Source organism: Mytilus edulis, unplaced genomic scaffold (genome assembly GCF_963676685.1).
Source record: "Mytilus edulis unplaced genomic scaffold, xbMytEdul2.2 SCAFFOLD_2090, whole genome shotgun sequence".
Taxonomy (NCBI): domain Eukaryota; kingdom Metazoa; phylum Mollusca; class Bivalvia; order Mytilida; family Mytilidae; genus Mytilus; species Mytilus edulis.
The window spans coordinates 1-17,865 of record NW_027267811.1 but is presented as its reverse complement, the minus strand read 5'-3'; the positions used below and the strand labels follow the sequence as shown (position 1 = coordinate 17,865).

The 17,865-nt window shown below is 34.7% G+C and overlaps 11 non-coding genes across 11 annotated transcripts; all 11 read right to left on the bottom strand.

Annotated features, from left to right (window-relative positions):
- Window positions 1-66: 66 nt before the first annotated feature.
- Window positions 67-259, bottom strand: LOC139506044 (U2 spliceosomal RNA). The gene has a single exon (XR_011659895.1). It is a non-coding gene; the product is annotated as a U2 spliceosomal RNA (small nuclear RNA).
- A 984-nt stretch (window positions 260-1,243) lies between these two features.
- Window positions 1,244-1,436, bottom strand: LOC139506043 (U2 spliceosomal RNA). Its single transcript, XR_011659894.1, has one exon. It is a non-coding gene; the product is annotated as a U2 spliceosomal RNA (small nuclear RNA).
- A 986-nt stretch (window positions 1,437-2,422) lies between these two features.
- LOC139506048 (U2 spliceosomal RNA) lies at window positions 2,423-2,614 on the bottom strand. Its single transcript, XR_011659899.1, has one exon. It is a non-coding gene; the product is annotated as a U2 spliceosomal RNA (small nuclear RNA).
- A 6,289-nt stretch (window positions 2,615-8,903) lies between these two features.
- LOC139506053 (U2 spliceosomal RNA) lies at window positions 8,904-9,096 on the bottom strand. The gene has a single exon (XR_011659903.1). It is a non-coding gene; the product is annotated as a U2 spliceosomal RNA (small nuclear RNA).
- Window positions 9,097-10,079: 983 nt separating this feature from the next.
- Window positions 10,080-10,272, bottom strand: LOC139506052 (U2 spliceosomal RNA). Its single transcript, XR_011659902.1, has one exon. It is a non-coding gene; the product is annotated as a U2 spliceosomal RNA (small nuclear RNA).
- A 986-nt stretch (window positions 10,273-11,258) lies between these two features.
- LOC139506045 (U2 spliceosomal RNA) lies at window positions 11,259-11,450 on the bottom strand. The gene has a single exon (XR_011659896.1). It is a non-coding gene; the product is annotated as a U2 spliceosomal RNA (small nuclear RNA).
- Window positions 11,451-12,436: 986 nt separating this feature from the next.
- Window positions 12,437-12,629, bottom strand: LOC139506050 (U2 spliceosomal RNA). The gene has a single exon (XR_011659901.1). It is a non-coding gene; the product is annotated as a U2 spliceosomal RNA (small nuclear RNA).
- A 988-nt stretch (window positions 12,630-13,617) lies between these two features.
- LOC139506046 (U2 spliceosomal RNA) lies at window positions 13,618-13,809 on the bottom strand. The gene has a single exon (XR_011659897.1). It is a non-coding gene; the product is annotated as a U2 spliceosomal RNA (small nuclear RNA).
- Window positions 13,810-14,794: 985 nt separating this feature from the next.
- Window positions 14,795-14,987, bottom strand: LOC139506049 (U2 spliceosomal RNA). Its single transcript, XR_011659900.1, has one exon. It is a non-coding gene; the product is annotated as a U2 spliceosomal RNA (small nuclear RNA).
- A 984-nt stretch (window positions 14,988-15,971) lies between these two features.
- Window positions 15,972-16,163, bottom strand: LOC139506047 (U2 spliceosomal RNA). The gene has a single exon (XR_011659898.1). It is a non-coding gene; the product is annotated as a U2 spliceosomal RNA (small nuclear RNA).
- Window positions 16,164-17,149: 986 nt separating this feature from the next.
- LOC139506042 (U2 spliceosomal RNA) lies at window positions 17,150-17,342 on the bottom strand. The gene has a single exon (XR_011659893.1). It is a non-coding gene; the product is annotated as a U2 spliceosomal RNA (small nuclear RNA).
- Between the last annotated feature and the right edge of the window lie 523 nt (window positions 17,343-17,865).

Genomic DNA, 17,865 nt, shown 5'->3' with positions numbered 1-17,865 from the left:
ACTGGGGCTGTTTCGCAGGCTATTGAAGGGAAAGCTATTTTTCTATTTTAATTTTCTCCCCAAACAGGGGAGTGAGCCGATCCTGGAGGTACTGCAATACCAGGCCAACTCGTGGCAAGAGCGGTGCAAGCACCTAACATCTCACCTAGTTGCAAAAATCAGTTTAATATCGAAGTACCCACATGGGGTACGTATCAGATATTAAGCTGATAAGAACAGATACTACACTTTGATCTTAGCCAAAAGGCCGAGAAGCGATACTCAAATCTTTCCGAGTTTCCAAAGCCTACAAATCCTATTTCTTACTCAAACACGGTGTTTTAATTTTAACCAAAGCTACACAAATTTTGCAAATTTATATACAAAAAGCACACGAAACACGAGATCTTGCTTTGCTTCAAATACCTGACAGCATGAAACGATTTCTGCATGACAAAACGGGTGTGAAAATAAAAAGCGGCTTGTGAAATACGGCAAGTCGCCAGAATATATTTTTAAACGTATAACATACGTATACGTATTTAATCTTATCGAACGAAATAACATGATCATGTTGATTCATCCTAGGTCCGACGAACGCAGTTTTTAAAGCCTAGGAAATTTCATTAATCAGAAAATAAATTCAACGCTTTTTCACAATCAGCACGGACTTTTCACTGTCTCGTTTAGTTAACACAAACATAAACAGTTCACCTGTTCTATTTTTTAAAGGAATTGACCGGTACAGCAATTTTTAAATAAATTTCAGAAGGAGGAAAAAACTTACCGGCCGACTGCAGTTTCCATCGTTTGCCCTCGTTCTGAGGCGACGTCGCTATTAACGATGATTGAAACAGTAGAAGGGGACGTAATTCTTTTCCCCGCGTTTTTCCGTAACGCTAAAAATTTATAGAGTTTCTTTTTAGGAACGAGAATACATTAATACACTGACATGTGCTGTTATAAATACAAGCAAGCGACAACAAAAATATTACATTACAAGAAAAGAAAAGAACTTTTTAGAGAACAGACATAAAAAAGAAAAAAAAGAAAATGCAACTTATTTTACATGCACGAGAAGTAGAATGATTTACAACAATGAGTAAAACTATACAATTTACGCAAACTCCTTAAATAAGAAAGATATATAGAAAAAGTACACATGTAGTGCTCAGTGAAAAGCATTAGAGAATATTTTACTGGGGCTGTTTCGCAGGCTATTGAAGGAAAGCTATTTTTCTATTTTAATTTTCTCCCCAAACAGGGGGAGTGAGCCGATCCTGGAGGTACTGCAATACCAGGCCAACTCGTGGCAAGAGCGGTGCAAGCACCTAACATCTCACCTAGTTGCAAAAATCAGTTTAATATCGAAGTACCCACATGGGGTACGTATCAGATATTAAGCTGATAAGAACAGATACTACACTTTGATCTTAGCCAAAAGGCCGAGAAGCGATACTCAAATCTTTCCGAGTTTCCAAAGCCTACAAATCCTATTTCTTACTCAAACACGGTGTTTTAATTTTAACCAAAGCTACACAAATTTTGCAAATTTATATACAAAAAGCACACGAAACACGAGATCTTGCTTTGCTTCAAATACCTGACAGCATGAAACGATTTCTGCATGACAAAACGGGTGTGAAAATAAAAAGCGGCTTGTGAAATACGGCAAGTCGCCAGAATATATTTTTAAACGTATAACATACGTATACGTATTTAATCTTAATCGAACGAAATAACATGATCATGTTGATTCATCCTAGGTCCGACGAACGCAGTTTTAAAGCCTAGGAAATTTCATTAATCAGAAAATAAATTCAACGCTTTTTCACAATCAGCACGGACTTTTCACTGTCTCGTTTAGTTAACACAAACATAAACAGTTCACCTGTTCTATTTTTTAAAGGAATTGACCGGTACAGCAATTTTTAAATAAATTTCAGAAGGAGGAAAAAACTTACCGGCCGACTGCAGTTTCCATCGTTTGCCCTCGTTCTGAGGCGACGTCGCTATTAACGATGATTGAAACAGTAGAAGGGGACGTAATTCTTTTCCCCGCGTTTTTCCGTAACGCTAAAAATTTATAGAGTTTCTTTTTAGGAACGAGAATACATTAATACACTGACATGTGCTGTTATAAATACAAGCAAGCGACAACAAAAATATTACATTACAAGAAAAGAAAAGAACTTTTTAGAGAACAGACATAAAAAAGAAAAAAAAGAAAATGCAACTTATTTTACATGCACGAGAAGTAGAATGATTTACAACAATGAGTAAAACTATACAATTTACGCAAACTCCTTAAATAAGAAAGATATATAGAAAAAGTACACATGTAGTGCTCAGTGAAAAGCATTAGAGAATATTTTACTGGGGCTGTTTCGCAGGCTATTGAAGGGAAAGCTATTTTTCTATTTTAATTTTTCTCCCAAAACAGGGGGAGTGAGCCGATCCTGGAGGTACTGCAATACAGGCCAACTCGTGGCAAGAGCGGTGCAAGCACCTAACATCTCACCTAGTTGCAAAAATCAGTTTAATATCGAAGTACCCACATGGGGTACGTATCAGATATTAAGCTGATAAGAACAGATACTTTTTTATATTTCAAACATTTTATTACGAAAGATATCATATCATATACTGTATACAATCAATTATAAAATCATAATATCACAGACAGTACAATTGTAACAGAAATATGTATATAATAATAGATAATACCAAATATACTTGATTAAATTATTCTATATAAATAGTAAATACTTAGACAAAGAACCTGCTATCAGGTTCATTGTTAGATATAAAAACCTAGTAGACGAGTGGAACACCCCCCTTTTTGAATAAATTACTCTATAAATCATCCAATCAAAAGAACAAAATTTCTAATTTTTCATCCACTATTCTACAAAATAGGTTGTCTTGACACCAATACTTACTAAAAGTTTCTTCCGGTAACCTCTCAAAATCTGCCAAAATTCTGAGTCTTACCTGACAAAGAAAAAATATGAATAAATCATTTGGTAAAACATGTTTCCTTTCAAATTTCTTTATATTTCTTTTAATCCATATAGTTTTACAGTATAAACCAATTAATAATAATACAACACTTTTAATATGCTTATCAGACAAATGAATATCTTCAAACATTATATGACAAAAAGACAAACTCAATATTCCCCTTCGACAGGGAAAAGATCCAATTTTTTATTAATAACAACAATTGTGCAACATGTTTGCACTCAAAAATAAATGACTAATAGTTTCTGGTGATTTCGCACACAAAGTACATTTGTTACTTTTATATACATTATAATTAAACATCAAGTTATTCACCGGTAAAATCTGGTGAACAACTTTAAACATTACGTCCCTTGAAAATTTATCTATAAATTTGTCAAAAACATTCCTATAAATAGGTTTGTAAACAACAATTGGAAACTTCGTTTCCACCTTAGGTACATACTTGTTATATTCCAACAATGCCTTGTATAATAACTTAGTGGTCAAACCACCTAAAACTTGATCAGGACACTTGTCCTTAAACAGTTTCAAAATACTAACACAATAGCTATAAAAAGGTGACATGAGATCACTATGTGGAACGGATAGTGAAGCTAATTCATTATTAAAACAACGTAATGAATAGCCCACCCAATAAATAGAAAACTTTAAATACTTTACATCTTTATTGTTAACAATATCTTGTAAATGCTTCAAGCGTAACGCTTTCAGCTTTAAATCAATATTAACTACATTTAAACCGCCCGCAACTTTATCTAAATATAAAGTGTTACGGGCTAATGGTTCCACTCTACCTTTCCAAATAAAGGAAAATATACATTTTTGAAACTTTTTCACATAAAATTGTGACATGTGTACAACTGTACCAACATACCATATTTTAGCACATGCTAAAGTATTAACTATAATAGATTTTTCCAATAAAGATAAATTTCTACTTTTCCAGTTATTTAAAACTTTCTCAAACTTTATATAAATAGGATTCCAAATATCATCTTCAGTTAAATTATTTCCAATTTTAATACCAACAATTTTCAAATTATCAACAAAATCAATACCAAATCTATGGTTTTCTTTTCTCTTTTTCCAGGCACCTAAAAACATGCCTTTCGTTTTACTTTTATTTAATTTTGAACCTGATCCTTTACCAAAAAGATCCATAAGATAAACAAATTTTTTTATACTCTCATCAGTTGTGAGAATACCCATAGTATCGTCTGCAAAAACAGATACTTTACACTCTTCAGGCGAACCTGGTAATTTTAAACCAACAATATCCTTATCTAAACAAAACTTTTCGAACAAAAGGTTCTAAACATAAAATATACAATAAAGGCGATAAACTGCAGCCTTGTTTAACTGATCTAGTAATATTTACTGGATTCGAAATAAAATTATTAACAATAATAGATGACTTTAAATCATGATATAATATTTTGATCCATTTAATTAAATTCGGACCAAAGTTAAACTTTTCTAAAACAGCAAACAAAAATTTATGAATAATTTTGTCAAAAGCTTTCTCTTGATCAACTGATAAAAAACAACATTTCAAATTTTTCTGATTGACATAATCAATAATATTACGATGTAAATGGGCATTATCCAAAATACATCTACCTTTAATAGCACAGGTTTGATCAATACCAACAATCTTATCAGATACAATACCCATTCTTTTACAAATGAGTTTACTTAAAATTTTAACATCATAGTTCATCAAACTAATAGGTCTATAAAATTTTACATCAAAATGTTTTGATGGATCTTTACATATAAGAGTTATATAACTTAATTTTTGAGAATCTGACAAAGTATTCTCGTCAAAAATATTTTCATACAATTTTAATAACATAGGTGCAAATATATCAATAAATTTCAAATAAAACTCTTTACATAACCCATCGGGTCCTGGAGATTTATTATTCTCCATACCCTTTAAAGATTCAATTATTTCATCAATAGTAATACATTGCTCACAAATATCTTTATCATCAGCCTCTAATTGAGGTAAATCATTTAAGAAAAAATTCATAATATTTTCATCTATCTCTTCTTCCATAAATAAATAGTATAAAACTTTTCAAATTGCAATACAATATCATCTATTTTATTATAAACATTATCTACATCTCTAATTTCTGTAATATTTTTCTTTTTACCTTTTTTTGCTTCTTTTTGAAAAAAATATTTACCCGGAACTTCCGAAGTATCTAAAAATTTTGCCTTACTTCGGATTTGGCTACCTTTAAAATTATCTAAATGAAAATGTTTAATCTGAACTTTCAACTCATTAATTTGTTCAAAATATTGTCCAGGTGACAATTTTTCTGCACCACATAATCTATAATATTTTCTTTCCAACTCTTTAATAACATTATATTTAACTTTATTTTTCTTTTTACAATAACTAATACAAAAATCTTTAATTTTCTCTTTAAAATAATCCCACATTTCAATACATATATCTAATTCATTAGTGAATTCAATAAACCATTCTCTAAAACTATCACAAAAAACTTTATCATTTAAAATAGAAGCATTTAATTTCCAATAACCGTCACCTTTTTTCACCTCTGTACTATTAATAAAACTAGACACAATACAATCATGGTCAGAAAAAGAAAAAGGTAAATTATAACACTGTTTAATATAAGGCTTTAAAGCCCGTGAAAAGTAAAATCTATCTAATCGACATGATATATTTTTACAATACCAGGTAACATTAAATTTCGTAGGATTTAAATGTCTATATACATCTACAAGTTCAAAATCTGTGACGATCTGACTAATTTTATCTGACCCGATAGAACCACGTTCTAGATTACCACCTTTTCTTATCTATTTTAGGATTCATTACACAATTAAAATCACCCCCCATAATCTTACAATTCTGTGTTAAAATAAAAGGATATATATCATCCAAAAAAACTTTTCTCTCACCTTCATTATTAGGTGCATAAATATTTAACAATCTATATAGTACATCATCAATTTTAATATCAATATATTGAAAACGACCATCTAAATCTCTATGATACTTTACAATAGAAAAATTTAACGAGTAAGATATAAAAATAGCTGTTCCTCTACTTCTATTAGAGCCAAAATTCCAAAAACATCTATAAAAATCAAAATAATTATCCAACTTTTTTGAAATATTTGAATTAGAAACATGTGTTTCTGTAAAAAAAGAATATCTATATGATGCTGTAAACAAAATTCTTTTAAGGTGTACTGACACTTATAATCTAATAATCCATTTATATTTAAGGTAGCTACATTCAGAACATTTTTATCAGTAGTATTCATTGTAAAAGTTAAGTTTGAAAAAAAGTAATAATATTACTTAGATAATATATACTAATCAGTCTATAAAATAAATAAAGGTATAAACACACGACACAGGTGTGATTAAAAAATAGTAACAAAAATAAAACAGGTAATAATTAAATGCCTTGAAAATTTAAAGGTAATTATAAGGGCAGGTGAACAGAATTTTATCAACAGGTGAACGAAAAAAAGAACAATAGAAAGTAACTTTAGAAAAGTGCACTGAGGCTCTAAATGAAAACTTTAAATCCAAATATAAAAAAGGGGGATTTAAATAAACAACCTTAATCTCAATGAAAAAAAGAATGAAAATTAAACACAAAACATGAAAATAAACACAAATACAATAATTAAATAAAATACACCTATACATATAGGTTATTACAGTCCACACATCAAATTCATAGTCCATGGGCATAGCGGCAGTCAAATCAAGGGGGGTTAAACAATATTCGTAGTCCATATTCAAGTCAAGTGTTCGCTTTGCCTATCGGTAAACTCAAAACATACCTGGGTCGTGTCCCTTATCTTTATCTTTGTTCTTTTCTTTCCACTTTCTTCTTCCTTCTCTCCTGAATCTTCACCACTAGCACTTCTCTGTCTCTTCCTTCCTTCTCCCGACATGTCCATCTCCTCCTGTTCGTTCCCTCCTACCTCTGAAGCGCTAATATCCGGCTCCAGGGACTGAGAATCCAAACTGCCCTGTGTAACGCGCGTGTCTTGCGTCACAGGGGTCACATCCGCTCCATCGCGTTGGCCTTGCGAGAGCCCATTGTCTGCTACTTCCTTCTGCTGGCCATCTACAAGTGTGTCCGACGCTGTTGGCTGGGGAGCCTCAGGTGTGGCTGCAACAACACCTGCATAAGAGCGCGGCTGCACTGGATGTTGCTGCGTCTTCTGGCTGGGGCAAGTGGCACGCTGATGCCCCAACCCTCCACACTTGAGGCACTGTGCCTGTCGCCCAAGCACAGTGAGGAGTACCGGCCTGTTGTATAACACTGTCCTGTAAGGTAGCTCCAGGTACTCTCTCTCCCCACAAATCATCGCACCGGCAATGACACCTGTCTTTAACCGCAAGTCTGTCCCATACACCTGGTCCTCGTACCAGAGGTGGACCTTTGACCATAGCGTCCCAAAAAACTGGCGTACCAAGTCCAGGCTCATATGCAGAGGATACCAATGTAGCCTGAACTTGACAGCCCTCCTGTCTATCCTCTCGAAACGCACCTTCATTCCCATCTTGCCGGATCTCGTGTCACCGTCTCCAACTTCACATTCCGACTCGTCCTCAAAAGACAGATACCATTCAGCACCCTCTCCACACTTATAGATGGCCGTCAGCTTCCTGATGTCCACCAAATCGTTTATCTCGTCCAGCACCTTGTCCCTGGTGTTAATTCGTCTTGGACCTTGGAACTTCACCCTCATCGTCTTCCTCATTGCATCTTTTTCATAAAACGCCATTCTGGACCGTGGGTAATAGAGTCTTCCAAACAGACGGCTACCCCCACAGTTCGCCTCAATAAGTTAAATTTTAACTAATTTACACTTTGATCGTGCCAAAAGGCCGAGAAGCGATACTCAAATCTTTCCGAGTTTCCAAAGCCTACAAATCCTATTTCTTACTCAAACACGGTGTTTTAATTTTAACCAAAGCTACACAAATTTTGCAAATTTATATACAAAAAGCACACGAAACACGAGATCTTGCTTTGCTTCAAATACCTGACAGCATGAAACGATTTCTGCATGACAAAACGGGTGTGAAAATAAAAAGCGGCTTGTGAAATACGGCAAGTCGCCAGAATATATTTTTAAACGTATAACATACGTATACGTATTTAATCTTAATCGAACGAAATAACATGATCATGTTGATTCATCCTAGGTCCGACGAACGCAGTTTTTAAAGCCTAGGAAATTTCATTAATCAGAAAATAAATTCAACGCTTTTTCACAATCAGCACGGACTTTTCACTGTCTCGTTTAGTTAACACAAACATAAACAGTTCACCTGTTCTATTTTTTAAAGGAATTGACCGGTACAGCAATTTTTAAATAAATTTCAGAAGGAGGAAAAAACTTACCGGCCGACTGCAGTTTCCATCGTTTGCCCTCGTTCTGAGGCGACGTCGCTATTAACGATGATTGAAACAGTAGAAGGGGACGTAATTCTTTTCCCCGCGTTTTTCCGTAACGCTAAAAATTTATAGAGTTTCTTTTTAGGAACGAGAATACATTAATACACTGACATGTGCTGTTATAAATACAAGCAAGCGACAACAAAATATTACATTACAAGAAAAGAAAAGAACTTTTTAGAGAACAGACATAAAAAAGAAAAAAAAAGAAAATGCAACTTATTTTACATGCACGAGAAGTAGAATGATTTACAACAATGAGTAAAACTATACAATTTACGCAAACTCCTTAAATAAGAAAGATATATAGAAAAAGTACACATGTAGTGCTCAGTGAAAAGCATTAGAGAATATTTTACTGGGGCTGTTTCGCAGGCTATTGAAGGGAAAGCTATTTTTCTATTTTAATTTTCTCCCCAAACAGGGGAGTGAGCCGATCCTGGAGGTACTGCAATACCAGGCCAACTCGTGGCAAGAGCGGTGCAAGCACCTAACATCTCACCTAGTTGCAAAAATCAGTTTAATATCGAAGTACCCACATGGGGTACGTATCAGATATTAAGCTGATAAGAACAGATACTACACTTTGATCTTAGCCAAAAGGCCGAGAAGCGATACTCAAATCTTTCCGAGTTTCCAAAGCCTACAAATCCTATTTCTTACTCAAACACGGTGTTTTAATTTTAACCAAAGCTACACAAATTTTGCAAATTTATATACAAAAAGCACACGAAACACGAGATCTTGCTTTGCTTCAAATACCTGACAGCATGAAACGATTTCTGCATGACAAAACGGGTGTGAAAATAAAAAGCGGCTTGTGAAATACGGCAAGTCGCCAGAATATATTTTTAAACGTATAACATACGTATACGTATTTAATCTTAATCGAACGAAATAACATGATCATGTTGATTCATCCTAGGTCCGACGAACGCAGTTTTTAAAGCCTAGGAAATTTCATTAATCAGAAAATAAATTCAACGCTTTTTCACAATCAGCACGGACTTTTCACTGTCTCGTTTAGTTAACACAAACATAAACAGTTCACCTGTTCTATTTTTTAAAGGAATTGACCGGTACAGCAATTTTTAAATAAATTTCAGAAGGAGGAAAAAACTTACCGGCCGACTGCAGTTTCCATCGTTTGCCCTCGTTCTGAGGCGACGTCGCTATTAACGATGATTGAAACAGTAGAAGGGGACGTAATTCTTTTCCCCGCGTTTTTCCGTAACGCTAAAAATTATAGAGTTTCTTTTTAGGAACGAGAATACATTAATACACTGACATGTGCTGTTATAAATACAAGCAAGCGACAACAAAAATATTACATTACAAGAAAAGAAAGAACTTTTTAGAGAACAGACATAAAAAAGAAAAAAAAGAAAATGCAACTTATTTTACATGCACGAGAAGTAGAATGATTTACAACAATGAGTAAAACTATACAATTTACGCAAACTCCTTAAATAAGAAAGATATATAGAAAAAGTACACATGTAGTGCTCAGTGAAAAGCATTAGAGAATATTTTACTGGGGCTGTTTCGCAGGCTATTGAAGGGAAAGCTATTTTTCTATTTTAATTTTCTCCCCAAACAGGGGAGTGAGCCGATCCTGGAGGTACTGCAATACCAGGCCAACTCGTGGCAAGAGCGGTGCAAGCACCTAACATCTCACCTAGTTGCAAAAATCAGTTTAATATCGAAGTACCCACATGGGGTACGTATCAGATATTAAGCTGATAAGAACAGATACTACACTTTGATCTTAGCCAAAAGGCCGAGAAGCGATACTCAAATCTTTCCGAGTTTCCAAAGCCTACAAATCCTATTTCTTACTCAAACACGGTGTTTTAATTTTAACCAAAGCTACACAAATTTTGCAAATTTATATACAAAAAGCACACGAAACACGAGATCTTGCTTTGCTTCAAATACCTGACAGCATGAAACGATTTCTGCATGACAAAACGGGTGTGAAAATAAAAGCGGCTTGTGAAATACGGCAAGTCGCCAGAATATATTTTTAAACGTATAACATACGTATACGTATTTAATCTTAATCGAACGAAATAACATGATCATGTTGATTCATCCTAGGTCCGACGAACGCAGTTTTTAAAGCCTAGGAAATTTCATTAATCAGAAAATAAATTCAACGCTTTTTCACAATCAGCACGGACTTTTCACTGTCTCGTTTAGTTAACACAAACATAAACAGTTCACCTGTTCTATTTTTTAAAGGAATTGACCGGTACAGCAATTTTTAAATAAATTTCAGAAGGAGGAAAAAACTTACCGGCCGACTGCAGTTTCCATCGTTTGCCCTCGTTCTGAGGCGACGTCGCTATTAACGATGATTGAAACAGTAGAAGGGGACGTAATTCTTTTCCCCGCGTTTTTCCGTAACGCTAAAAATTTATAGAGTTTCTTTTTAGGAACGAGAATACATTAATACACTGACATGTGCTGTTATAAATACAAGCAAGCGACAACAAAAATATTTACATTACAAGAAAAGAAAAGAACTTTTTAGAGAACAGACATAAAAAAAGAAAAAAAAGAAAATGCAACTTATTTTACATGCACGAGAAGTAGAATGATTTACAACAATGAGTAAAACTATACAATTTACGCAAACTCCTTAAATAAGAAAGATATATAGAAAAAGTACACATGTAGTGCTCAGTGAAAAGCATTAGAGAATATTTTACTGGGGCTGTTTCGCAGGCTATTGAAGGGAAAGCTATTTTTCTATTTTAATTTCTCCCCAAACAGGGGGAGTGAGCCGATCCTGGAGGTACTGCAATACCAGGCCAACTCGTGGCAAGAGCGGTGCAAGCACCTAACATCTCACCTAGTTGCAAAAATCAGTTTAATATCGAAGTACCCACATGGGTACGTATCAGATATTAAGCTGATAAGAACAGATACTACACTTTGATCTTAGCCAAAAGGCCGAGAAGCGATACTCAAATCTTTCCGAGTTTCCAAAGCCTACAAATCCTATTTCTTACTCAAACACGGTGTTTTAATTTTAACCAAAGCTACACAAATTTTGCAAATTTATATACAAAAAGCACACGAAACACGAGATCTTGCTTTGCTTCAAATACCTGACAGCATGAAACGATTTCTGCATGACAAAACGGGTGTGAAAATAAAAAGCGGCTTGTGAAATACGGCAAGTCGCCAGAATATATTTTTAAACGTATAACATACGTATACGTATTTAATCTTAATCGAACGAAATAACATGATCATGTTGATTCATCCTAGGTCCGACGAACGCAGTTTTTAAAGCCTAGGAAATTTCATTAATCAGAAAATAAATTCAACGCTTTTTCACAATCAGCACGGACTTTTCACTGTCTCGTTTAGTTAACACAAACATAAACAGTTCACCTGTTCTATTTTTTAAAGGAATTGACCGGTACAGCAATTTTTAAATAAATTTCAGAAGGAGGAAAAAACTTACCGGCCGACTGCAGTTTCCATCGTTTGCCCTCGTTCTGAGGCGACGTCGCTATTAACGATGATTGAAACAGTAGAAGGGGACGTAATTCTTTTCCCCGCGTTTTTCCGTAACGCTAAAAATTTATAGAGTTTCTTTTTAGGAACGAGAATACATTAATACACTGACATGTGCTGTTATAAATACAAGCAAGCGACAACAAAAATATTACATTACAAGAAAAGAAAAGAACTTTTTAGAGAACAGACATAAAAAAGAAAAAAAAGAAAATGCAACTTATTTTACATGCACGAGAAGTAGAATGATTTACAACAATGAGTAAAACTATACAATTTACGCAAACTCCTTAAATAAGAAAGATATATAGAAAAAGTACACATGTAGTGCTCAGTGGAAAAGCATTAGAGAATATTTTACTGGGGCAGTTTCGCAGGCTATTGAAGGGAAAGCTATTTTTCTATTTTAATTTTCTCCCCAAACAGGGGAGTGAGCCGATCCTGGAGGTACTGCAATACCAGGCCAACTCGTGGCAAGAGCGGTGCAAGCACCTAACATCTCACCTAGTTGCAAAAATCAGTTTAATATCGAAGTACCCACATGGGGTACGTATCAGATATTAAGCTGATAAGAACAGATACTACACTTTGATCTTAGCCAAAAGGCCGAGAAGCGATACTCAAATCTTTCCGAGTTTCCAAAGCCTACAAATCCTATTTCTTACTCAAACACGGTGTTTTAATTTTAACCAAAGCTACACAAATTTTGCAAATTTATATACAAAAAGCACACGAAACACGAGATCTTGCTTTGCTTCAAATACCTGACAGCATGAAACGATTTCTGCATGACAAAACGGGTGTGAAAATAAAAAGCGGCTTGTGAAATACGGCAAGTCGCCAGAATATATTTTTAAACGTATAACATACGTATACGTATTTAATCTTAATCGAACGAAATAACATGATCATGTTGATTCATCCTAGGTCCGACGAACGCAGTTTTTAAAGCCTAGGAAATTTCATTAATCAGAAAATAAATTCAACGCTTTTTCACAATCAGCACGGACTTTTCACTGTCTCGTTTAGTTAAACACAAACATAAACAGTTCACCTGTTCTATTTTTTAAAGGAATTGACCGGTACAAGCAATTTTTAAATAAATTTCAGAAGGAGGAAAAAACTTACCGGCCGACTGCAGTTTCCATCGTTTGCCCTCGTTCTGAGGCGACGTCGCTATTAACGATGATTGAAACAGTAGAAGGGGACGTAATTCTTTTCCCCGCGTTTTTCCGTAACGCTAAAAATTTATAGAGTTTCTTTTTAGGAACGAGAATACATTAATACACTGACATGTGCTGTTATAAATACAAGCAAGCGACAACAAAAATATTACATTACAAGAAAAGAAAAGAACTTTTTAGAGAACAGACATAAAAAAGAAAAAAAAGAAAATGCAACTTATTTTACATGCACGAGAAGTAGAATGATTTACAACAATGAGTAAAACTATACAATTTACGCAAACTCCTTAAATAAGAAAGATATATAGAAAAAGTACACATGTAGTGCTCAGTGAAAAGCATTAGAGAATATTTTACTGGGGCTGTTTCGCAGGCTATTGAAGGGAAAGCTATTTTTCTATTTTAATTTTCTCCCCAAACAGGGGGAGTGAGCCGATCCTGGAGGTACTGCAATACCAGGCCAACTCGTGGCAAGAGCGGTGCAAGCACCTAACATCTCACCTAGTTGCAAAAATCAGTTTAATATCGAAGTACCACATGGGGTACGTATCAGATATTAAGCTGATAAGAACAGATACTACACTTTGATCTTAGCCAAAAGGCCGAGAAGCGATACTCAAATCTTTCCGAGTTTCCAAAGCCTACAAATCCTATTTCTTACTCAAACACGGTGTTTTAATTTTAACCAAAGCTACACAAATTTTGCAAATTTATATACAAAAAGCACACGAAACACGAGATCTTGCTTTGCTTCAAATACCTGACAGCATGAAACGATTTCTGCATGACAAAACGGGTGTGAAAATAAAAAGCGGCTTGTGAAATACGGCAAGTCGCCAGAATATATTTTTAAACGTATAACATACGTATACGTATTTAATCTTAATCGAACGAAATAACATGATCATGTTGATTCATCCTAGGTCCGACGAACGCAGTTTTTAAAGCCTAGGAAATTTCATTAATCAGAAAATAAATTCAACGCTTTTTCACAATCAGCACGGACTTTTCACTGTCTCGTTTAGTTAACACAAACATAAACAGTTCACCTGTTCTATTTTTAAAGGAATTGACCGGTACAGCAATTTTTAAATAAATTTCAGAAGGAGGAAAAAACTTACCGGCCGACTGCAGTTTCCATCGTTTGCCCTCGTTCTGAGGCGACGTCGCTATTAACGATGATTGAAACAGTAGAAGGGGACGTAATTCTTTTCCCCGCGTTTTTCCGTAACGCTAAAAATTTATAGAGTTTCTTTTTAGGAACGAGAATACATTAATACACTGACATGTGCTGTTATAAATACAAGCAAGCGACAACAAAAATATTACATTACAAGAAAAGAAAAGAACTTTTTAGAGAACAGACATAAAAAAGAAAAAAAAGAAAATGCAACTTATTTTACATGCACGAGAAGTAGAATGATTTACAACAATGAGTAAAACTATACAATTTACGCAAACTCCTTAAATAAGAAAGATATATAGAAAAAGTACACATGTAGTGCTCAGTGAAAAGCATTAGAGAATATTTTACTGGGGCTGTTTCGCAGGCTATTGAAGGGAAAGCTATTTTTCTATTTTAATTTTCTCCCCAAACAGGGGGAGTGAGCCGATCCTGGAGGTACTGCAATACCAGGCCAACTCGTGGCAAGAGCGGTGCAAGCACCTAACATCTCACCTAGTTGCAAAAATCAGTTTAATATCGAAGTACCCACATGGGGTACGTATCAGATATTAAGCTGATAAGAACAGATACTACACTTTGATCTTAGCCAAAAGGCCGAGAAGCGATACTCAAATCTTTCCGAGTTTCCAAAGCCTACAAATCCTATTTCTTACTCAAACACGGTGTTTTAATTTTAACCAAAGCTACACAAATTTTGCAAATTTATATACAAAAAGCACACGAAACACGAGATCTTGCTTTGCTTCAAATACCTGACAGCATGAAACGATTTCTGCATGACAAAACGGGTGTGAAAATAAAAAGCGGCTTGTGAAATACGGCAAGTCGCCAGAATATATTTTTAAACGTATAACATACGTATACGTATTTAATCTTAATCGAACGAAATAACATGATCATGTTGATTCATCCTAGGTCCGACGAACGCAGTTTTTAAAGCCTAGGAAATTTCATTAATCAGAAAATAAATTCAACGCTTTTTCACAATCAGCACGGACTTTTCACTGTCTCGTTTAGTTAACACAAACATAAACAGTTCACCTGTTCTATTTTTTAAAGGATTGACCGGTACAGCAATTTTTAAATAAATTTCAGAAGGAGAAAAAACTTACCGGCCGACTGCAGTTTCCATCGTTTGCCCTCGTTCTGAGGCGACGTCGCTATTAACGATGATTGAAACAGTAGAAGGGGACGTAATTCTTTTCCCCGCGTTTTTCCGTAACGCTAAAAATTTATAGAGTTTCTTTTTAGGAACGAGAATACATTAATACACTGACATGTGCTGTTATAAATACAAGCAAGCGACAACAAAAATATTACATTACAAGAAAAGAAAAGAACTTTTTAGAGAACAGACATAAAAAAGAAAAAAAAGAAAATGCAACTTATTTTACATGCACGAGAAGTAGAATGATTTACAACAATGAGTAAAACTATACAATTTACGCAAACTCCTTAAATAAGAAAGATATATAGAAAAAGTACACATGTAGTGCTCAGTGAAAAGCATTAGAGAATATTTTACTGGGGCTGTTTCGCAGGCTATTGAAGGGAAAGCTATTTTTCTATTTTAATTTTCTCCCCAAACAGGGGGAGTGAGCCGATCCTGGAGGTACTGCAATACCAGGCCAACTCGTGGCAAGAGCGGTGCAAGCACCTAACATCTCACCTAGTTGCAAAAATCAGTTTAATATCGAAGTACCCACATGGGGTACGTATCAGATATTAAGCTGATAAGAACAGATACTACACTTTGATCTTAGCCAAAAGGCGAGAAGCGATACTCAAATCTTTCGCGAGTTTCCAAAGCCTACAAATCCTATTTCTTACTCAAACACGGTGTTTTAATTTTAACCAAAGCTACACAAATTTTGCAAATTTATATACAAAAAGCACACGAAACACGAGATCTTGCTTTGCTTCAAATACCTGACAGCATGAAACGATTTCTGCATGACAAAACGGGTGTGAAAATAAAAAGCGGCTTGTGAAATACGGCAAGTCGCCAGAATATATTTTTAAACGTATAACATACGTATACGTATTTAATCTTAATCGAACGAAATAACATGATCATGTTGATTCATCCTAGGTCCGACGAACGCAGTTTTTAAAGCCTAGGAAATTTCATTAATCAGAAAATAAATTCAACGCTTTTTCACAATCAGCACGGACTTTTCACTGTCTCGTTTAGTTAACACAAACATAAACAGTTCACCTGTTCTATTTTTTAAAGGAATTGACCGGTACAGCAATTTTTAAATAAATTTCAGAAGGAGGAAAAAACTTACCGGCCGACTGCAGTTTCCATCGTTTGCCCTCGTTCTGAGGCGACGTCGCTATTAACGATGATTGAAACAGTAGAAGGGGACGTAATTCTTTTCCCCGCGTTTTTCCGTAACGCTAAAAATTTATAGAGTTTCTTTTTTAGGAACGAGAATACATTAATACACTGACATGTGCTGTTATAAATACAAGCAAGCGACAACAAAAATATTACATTACAAGAAAAGAAAAGAACTTTTTAGAGAACAGACATAAAAAAGAAAAAAAGAAAATGCAACTTATTTTACATGCACGAGAAGTAGAATGATTTACAACAATGAGTAAAACTATACAATTTACGCAAACTCCTTAAATAAGAAAGATATATAGAAAAAGTACACATGTAGTGCTCAGTGAAAAGCATTAGAGAATATTTTACTGGGGCTGTTTCGCAGGCTATTGAAGGGAAAGCTATTTTTCTATTTTAATTTTCTCCCAAACAGGGGGAGTGAGCCGATCCTGGAGGTACTGCAATACCAGGCCAACTCGTGGCAAGAGCGGTGCAAGCACCTAACATCTCACCTAGTTGCAAAAATCAGTTTAATATCGAAGTACCCACATGGGGTACGTATCAGATATTAAGCTGATAAGAACAGATACTACACTTTGATCTTAGCCAAAAGGCCGAGAAGCGATACTCAAATCTTTCCGAGTTTCCAAAGCCTACAAATCCTATTTCTTACTCAAACACGGTGTTTTAATTTTAACCAAAGCTACACAAATTTTGCAAATTTATATACAAAAAGCACACGAAACACGAGATCTTGCTTTGCTTCAAATACCTGACAGCATGAAACGATTTCTGCATGACAAAACGGGTGTGAAAATAAAAAGCGGCTTGTGAAATACGGCAAGTCGCCAGAATATATTTTTAAACGTATAACATACGTATACGTATTTAATCTTAATCGAACGAAATAACATGATCATGTTGATTCATCCTAGGTCCGACGAACGCAGTTTTTAAAGCCTAGGAAATTTCATTAATCAGAAAATAAATTCAACGCTTTTTCACAATCAGCACGGACTTTTCACTGTCTCGTTTAGTTAACACAAACATAAACAGTTCACCTGTTCTATTTTTTAAAGGAATTGACCGGTACAGCAATTTTTAAATAAATTTCAGAAGGAGGAAAAAACTTACCGGCCGACTGCAGTT